The sequence below is a fragment of the Lissotriton vulgaris genome, unplaced genomic scaffold (assembly GCF_964263255.1).
Source record: "Lissotriton vulgaris unplaced genomic scaffold, aLisVul1.2 SCAFFOLD_1262, whole genome shotgun sequence".
In the NCBI taxonomy this organism is placed as follows: Eukaryota; Metazoa; Chordata; class Amphibia; order Caudata; family Salamandridae; genus Lissotriton; species Lissotriton vulgaris.
The window spans coordinates 162519-170747 of NW_028244738.1; positions in this window are offsets into that span (position 1 = coordinate 162519).

Sequence of the window (8229 nt, forward strand, 5' to 3'; positions counted from 1 at the left end):
AACAGCTTAATAAACTGCAAATAGTCCAAAATACTGAGGCGAGGCTAGTCTTCAGTGTTCCACCTAGGACTCCCTCCCACCCTCTGCTGATTAAACTCCACTGGCTCCCAGTGCGGCAACGCATTAAGTTTAAAATCTTATGCACTATTCACAAATGTCTGTCAGGTACTGGGCCCAAGTATTTGACAAAAGCTTTCTCACCTTATGATCCTGGACGTTCCTTACGCTCCAGCAATCTCCAGCTACTACAGGTACCCAGAATTAAAAAATACAGCTCCTCATCTCAGTTCTCTGGTCCACCCTGACCTAGACACTTCCTCTCTGGCTCTAATGCTGGTTAAGTTGGGGGGTGGGCTGGGACTGTTTGCTGAGGAAGTTGACTGTGTTTGCTTCCCTCCCCCTCCCATTGTGGGCTTGGCCCATGTGGTTTTCTCCCTGTTCTGGGTGTCACCTCTACTGGGTGATGAGGGCAAATTCACTCCAGTATGGTATATTGCATTGTAAGGCATTGGATCCTGTTGTGTGTGTGCCTATGGACCACAGAGGCTATCACTCCTTCTATTAAGATGTGTTTTTCTCATAAGTTAGGACAACAGATGCTTCCTGTTGTGAAGTGTGGGGAGAGGGATGTTGGGGGAAGGGTAGTTTAGTTGGGCTCTCAAGTCTGGTTTATTTCTATGATTGTTTTGTTATAACAGTGTATTTCTCCTCCAGGTTAGGAGCGGCAACAAGGCAGCTAACAATGGTTAGATCGAATTGCAATGGCATACCACGTTTTTGAGTTCCCCCTGCCCACTCATTGCAGGTGGGGTCTTGGTTTGGTTTCTTCGGCTGTGTCATAAGCTAACAGTACTCTCCTGTAGGAGACCCATTATTGGGTATGAACTGTCCCTTTTTGGGCGGATTTGGCTATGACACGGTTTATCACTCGAGGCTCTAGAGGAGTTGCTATACTGCTGCACAAATCACTTTGCCTGGCTGTTACTTCACACCACATGGATGCTAAGGGCTGCTATGTGGGTATTGAGGGCTGATTGGAAGTGCAGTATTATAATGTTATATCCTGCTATGTCCTACCACCCCTGCTGCAGCCTTCTCTGCAGTCATTGAGAACCTTCATCTTGACTCCCCCACAGGGTGTTACGGTGATTGGGGGAGACTTTAATGCACCTCCGGACCCAGTCCTGGATGCCTCCTCCGCCCCATACTCTACCATGCGTTCCCCTAGAGCCTGCTTCTCCTCATGGGCTGATTCACTGGGCCTCTGCTATGTCTGGCGTTCCTTACATCATGCTCAGAGAGCTTATACCCATCAATCTGCTGAGCATGCAGCGGAATCCCGCAAAGACTTGATGTAGTTACCTGATGCAGATCTCCTCTCAGTCCAATCGGTGCACATTCTTCCACGTGTCATCTTGGCTCATGCCCTGTTGTTGTTATCTTTGGTTTCTCAAGCCACTGGCTTGCGGCCTGCATGGAGATACAATGCATGGTACTTGCAAAGCTCTGAGTGCAAGACCTGTGTTGAGAAAGAATTATGTCTGTTTTTCGAGCTGTATATTGGCTCGTTGTCATCAGCTGCAACATTATGAGCAGCTAGTAAGCCATCTTTAAGAGGCTGCATTAAAGGTTACATTTGGAAGACCAAGTTACTCCCTCTGGCACGCCTAACTGACCTGGAAACTCAGATGTTGCACATAGAAGCGGCTGGGAAATCAAGCATTTTCATAACCATAGCCCACACTCATTTGTGGAAGTTATCCTTGGAGGAGGCAAGACAATGTTGGAGAGCATCCATACAGAGGGTATATGCCTCGGGGGAACAAATCTTGCAAATTATTGTATGTGTCTCGGACCCAGTGGTTCTGGTGATAAGAAACTCCTTAGGCTGTCTCCAAGAGGAGCTTCTTGTAATTGCCAAGACTTTTGCTGATTTTTATAAAGGGTTTTATTTGTGGTTCCCTCCATCGCCGGCAGAGGTGGGCAATCCCCTTTTGGACACCATACTACTGCCACTGTACCCAGTGCCTTGCCCCAGGAGCTTGACCAAGCCTTGTTGCTTGAGGAAGTGAGTGCGGCGGTATCAGGGTTGCACCCCGGGAAAATGGCCGGCCCAGACAGGTATCCAATTGAGTATTACAAATGCTTCCATGAGATCATTTTCAATGGGGCACGTGCCGGGGTGCCCACTGTCACCACTGCTTCTTGCATTGATGAAAGAGCCTTTGGCATGGCTGATACACTGCGGTGCTCAGATTTTTGGGTGGTGATGGCGGACTGATTTTGAAGACCATATGGCGCTATATGCGGACAACATGCTCCTGTTCTTGAGAGATCCACAGAGTATGGGGCCCGTCTGAATGACACTCCTTCAGCTGTATGGCGAGGCGTCTGGCCTCAAGGTTAATGATGGCAAGTCCTGTTTGGTGTAGGTAAAGGGGGAGGCCTCAACTTTCCCATTCGGCATAACTCCTTTTAAATATTTAGGGCTGCACATGTCTCCCATGCCCTTAATTTTCAGGGACTGGACTGGTGGCTTGAGCAGGATCTGTGCTACGGGCCACATTGCCATTAAATCCCCCTGGTTAAAATTCTATGCCTCTTGCATTATTTGTAAGAGCTGGGTAACTATCCTTATCGCATTCCCCTCAAATGGTTTCACTCTGTGACAACTAAAATGATTAACTTTGTGTGGGGTGGGGGTCATCACAAGGGGGCATTTTATTCACTGCGTAAGTCTCCTTTTGATGGCAGCGTGGGCTTATCAGACTTATACCTATACTACCTTGCATCACAGGGCATGCCCCGGCATATCAGCTGGAAATATACTCATTGGGTATAGATGGTTTGCTCAACCTCCTATATGTGGCATGGCTGCTTGATACATTGTTCCTGCACACAGGTATCCTTTATCTGCTGAAGGGCATTTCTTTACCTCATTGGTTGGGACCATCGCCTGACTGCGATGACCCCTCTAAGGCGGAACATGGCTTGGTCAGCTTTGGACACTTGAGTGTTCCTTGGCATGGGATCGCATTGAGATCACATACCTGGGGATGTTTTTAAGGGAGGGAACAGCCTGTCATTCCACAAATTAAGAACCCAATAGTCACTGTTTAACTTGCAATTCCCAGGCAAATCCCTACTGGAATACAATTCGCTAGATCAAAAATCTTCTTGGTGTGGTTAGGTTATGGGGCCTCTTCTGTGACCTATTGTTCCTCAGTTATTCATGCTCCAGACGGTCTTGAGAAGGTCAGGCTGAGATGGACATCCTGGGTGGAAGGCCTAATGAGGACGTCTGGAGGGGGGCTTGCAAGGCGCCTAGGGACCTGGCGATATCAGCGCTGCTACGAATGGTGCAGTTCAACTTTTTACATGCCACCTACCTCACCCTGAGACACTTACAACATGTATGCTTAGATGCTCGGGCGGTGTGCGCGTTACATGCTTCCCGCAGCAGATTTTTTCCATGGTGCTTGGAACTGAGTCCTTTTTGGGATGAGGTGGGTCAAATATCATCTGCTGTCCTAGGCCACCCCTGGAGTTGATACCCCCTGGATTTGACATCCCATGTTGCGCTTATGGAGGGGGTGGGGGTCCTAGGGCTGACCATGCCTTCCTAGGGACAGCTTGTTTTGAGGACAAGCTGGATGTGGGCATAGTTTGGAAGCAAAAAAAGCCACCCACTGTTAGAGATTGGCGTGCAGGAGTGGACTGGTGCACACTTCAGAAGCCGAATTTTTAGGCCCATGGCTGCCCGAACAAGCATGAACAGAAATGAGGGACATGGTGTAACTATTATGGCACATCAATATGACACAGCACTGTCACACACTATTGATGTCTGAGCCTGTTGCAATGCCAGACCTGTATAATGCTCAAAAGTTGCACTGTGTTATATCTGTGGTTTGCCCCAAAACTGTCAATAAAGTTTGTTATAAATGGATGTTTCTGACTGTATGTATCGGTCCAAAGACATGTTAGTGAAAGGAATGCCAAATAGATCTGTACTGCCCGATTTGAGGAATCTTGGCTTCAAAAGTGATTGGACTGCTATGGGCCAATTGTTCATTTCCAATATAAGGATTGATGCTGTTTTTATTGAATTGTTCGCATTTTTGGAAACCTTGATGATTGGGCGCCAGTTCACTATTGTAACTACAGAACAGATTGTCAGTTTTGTGGTTTTTTGGAGGCTATTTTCAATCAATCAATCAATCAATAAATCAATCAATCAGTACTGGTATAGCATGCTAATCACCCAAAGGGTGAGTTATCCAAACAACCAGGTCTTGAGTCCACCTCTGAATTTGGCGAGGGAGGTAGAGATTCATAGGTGGAAGGGGAGGTCGTAAAGGCTTTGGCTGTGATGTGGGTGAAGGAGGTTCCTCCAGCTCAGGTACGATGGATGCAGGGGACGGTGGCAAGGGCCGGGGGGACTGACCGCAGGTGTCTTGTGGGCTGGTAAAAGGTCAGGTGGTTGTTCAGGTATTCTGGTCCTGTGTTTTGGAAGCAGATATAAATCCTTTCCGTTATAGAAGCTTTTTGTCCGTCTGGTGGAAAATGTACATGGTGAGCATAGTTACCGTGGATGGCAGCGGCAGACTGAACATAGGCAAACAAAACATAATGAGAACTTGTGATGTATGAAGTTAAGTGTTGGACCGGTGGCACCTACTAGCAACTTGCAAGAGATCGAAATCATTCTCACACTTTGGTGGGTGCATTAATTAAACCAGGATCAGAGTCTGCACCCCAAGGTGACCTGCCCTAGCTAATTTAATAATTTTGGATTGTGAGGATTATATTCCAAGTGGTATGGTTTTTGAGTAACTGCCCTCTGTGGTGGAACCTGTAATCCCTCATTTCATCACAAGCTATATTAAAGCATTTAAGTTGCCAGCTGCTGCAGACAAAAAAATAGAGAAAAACACCCTAGAAGACAAAGAGAATAGTGTAGCGAGTCGTTGCTGAACATGCCAGAACATAGGGCGGGAGCACCAACCAGGAATCTTGCATTGTTTACCCTGAAGGAGCATGTTGCGTAAGAGCCGTGTGAGAACAAGGCTGGCCTTGCACCCAGTTATATATATATATGTTCTTGCCAAATTTTAATGGGCTCCATTTACTGTAAGGAAATAATTATGTAGAAAGTTTTTGCTCATGGACCAGTTCCCATAAGAAAACCTCAATCCTATTACATATTCTGTGGATAGCCGTCGGCTCCTGAGTTGTCTAGTAACTAACTTTTAGCCGCCACCCTGTGGTATGTTTCTGCTCATGTAAAGGCTGATGTTATTTTACACGTTAAATGCAAAAGTTTATGACCATGAGGATGATGTGTAGGCGGTGCTTATGACATGCCGCACAACGCTGCTCTTGCCCCTCTTCACACCAAAATCGCTGAGGACACAGCTGCCATGCAGCAATTTGGAAAGGAGCTCCGACTGCGGGCCAAGCGTTAATAGCCTTAAAATAGAGGCAGTAGCTATGATGTGCTACGGTGTGCTGTGCAGTCCATGCAGTCTGATGTTTATTTTTTTGTCAAACTTATGCTTATTGAGAGTGTACAACTGACGGAGAAGCTACCCAACACAAGATCAACTCCAGTGCTTCCCCTGCTAAAGGATACTCAGTGTCTTAACCCCTTGCATACTCCTGACGGCTGGGAGCCGTCACGCGTCACGGTGGGCGTGTGCGGAGGACGGCCCCTGGCCGTCCGAATCCCACCCACTAAGAAAAAAATCCTGCACAGCGTGAAAATTTTGTGCACACATGTGGGGTTAATGCTCAGGAGTAACAACAGTAAATCACATGCCTTAGACCATCTTCTCCATCTACACAACTTTTCCACAACATTTATAACTCCCTCCCTGTACTCAAAGTTCTTGCAATCATCTCTAAAGATGTGTGCCATCCTTTCCATGGTGAGTATTTTCCACAGACAGGAGTGCCACTGTGCTAAGACTGGTGATGCCTTTTTCTTTCAAGAGGCTGCAATAGCCTTTTTAGCTGCCCCTAGGCACGCCCACATGATTGCCTTGTCTTCTGTAGATTGGTGTTCCAGGGTATCGTCCCTGAGGCCTTAAAGCACTGGGTCTACTGACGTCGGGATTGGGTATCCCAACATCTCTTTCATTTGGGCTGGTATCTCCTCTCAGAACGGCCTAATGACTGGGCAGTCCCACCAGATCGGACGGAAGTCCGCAATAAGCCGCAGCCCCTCCAGCATACATTTGAAGGCTGTGGAAAGATCTTTTTAAGTTTCTTATGGAAAAGGTACCAGTCAAAAAGAGTCTTATAATGAGCTTCCCTTAATTCTAATGAGTGATTATTCTTGGTAATATCTGACAACAGATGTTTCCACTCCCTCTCTGCCACCTCCGTCCCCAGGGAGCGCTCCCAGAAGTGGATGTAGCAAGGCCTCTGGGCATGCGCTGTGCATACCAGAAGACCATATAGGAAGGAAATCACCCCGCCTCATGGATCCGAGCCTCCGCACAAAGGACTCTATCGGTGTCACGTCACGTGTGGCAGCCTCCCTGGTTGGAGGGTGTAATGCCCAGTATTTAAGTTGAAGATAATGGAAGTCCTCGGTAGATGGAAGGTGAAAATCCAGCTGACAATGTTCAAATGTGAGAATGTCCTAGTTATGGAAAAGAACGGAAAGAACAAGGCATCCCCCCTCCCTCCACGCATCAAATGATCCCGCCCTCAGAGCTGTGGGAAATTCCGGATTAAAGTGTATCGGAGTATTTGGAGAAGGAAAGACTGTTCACCCCGGTCCCCTAGTAACTTCATCCAAAACTTTGAGGGTAGTCCGTGTGGGTGTACTTATGTAAGCACTGAGGGTCTGTCCTTCTTGGGTTTCCAAAATTGTCCTGCCCACTATTGCCCGATCCATATGGAGCCAGTGCTTGTCCGACTGCCTTATGGACCATTCCGTCACCATTCTCAATTGTGCTGCCTTGTAGCATAGGCCAAAGCCTGGCAGTGCCGCTCCCCCCTCACTTCTCGAGCGTCTTAACACACAGAAAGGTAGGCGGGCCCTGCCGATTTGCAAAACATAGCGAGTGATAAGGGAGCGCAGCCCCGGAAAGAAGTCTCTTTCAAGTAAATCAGGAGCGCCTGAAACAAATACAGAAGTTTTGTCAACACTGTCATTTTAATTGCGTGTATACACCCCAACCACAATATAATCAGTGGTTTCCAGGACTTGAGATCTTGTTGGATATGGCTGAGTAGGGTCGGAAAGTTATATAGTCCCTCTAAATGTGGGGTAATCTGAATCTCCAAGTTTGTGAGTTGATGTTTAGCCCATATGAACAGGGTTTCCCCCTGTAAAAGAATCTTCTTCCTTTTTGATAGGGTTAAGTTTAGTACGGACGACGTGGCCAAATTGACTCAGAAGCCTGCCATCACCTAAAATCTCTTCAACTCCTCCTGAAGGATGCGTAGGGAGGTGCAGTGAGAGACGAATGTCATCAGCACAAAAGTGACACCTTATGTCCTCCCCCCCAAATCTAATCCCCTTGATTTCTGGAGTTGCCTGGATCTGCACTGCCAGGGGCTCTATACTCAGGGCAAACAGTAAGGGGGACAAAGGACAATCCTGTCATGTTCCTCGGCCTAGGGCAAAGGGCACAGAACTTACCCCATTGACCTGAACTCTAGAGTATGGATTTGCATAGTTAGCTCTGATCATATTTATGAAAGTGTCCCCAGAGCCAAAGCTTTTCAGGGTAAGGAAGTGAAAGGGCCCATCCACCCTATCAGAGGCTTTTTCCGCGTCCAGTCCCATCAAAATTGCTGGTGTTTTGTATGTGGAAACCTTTTCTATAAGATGTAATGTCCTACGGATTTTGTTGTGTATTTTCCTCCCCTTTATAAAACCTGATTGATCAGGGTGGATTATATCTGGCATCAGGTTCTCCAGTCATGTTGTCAAGATCACTGAACAGAGTTTGGCATCCAAATTTAGGAGTGCAATTGGATTAAAGGAGGTACATAGCTGTGGGTTCTTCTCTTTCTCCAGAATCACCATAATCAGGACCTCCGCCATTGAGGGTGACACCTTCTGACTCTTCGCTATCTCGTTAAAAAGTGCGGTCAGGTAAGGGACAAATTCTGGTGCGTAGGTTTTGTAAAAGTGGTCTATTAGCCCATCTGGCCCTGGGGATTTATGTGGCTTCAACGACGTGATTGCCGATCTCACCTCCTTGTCAG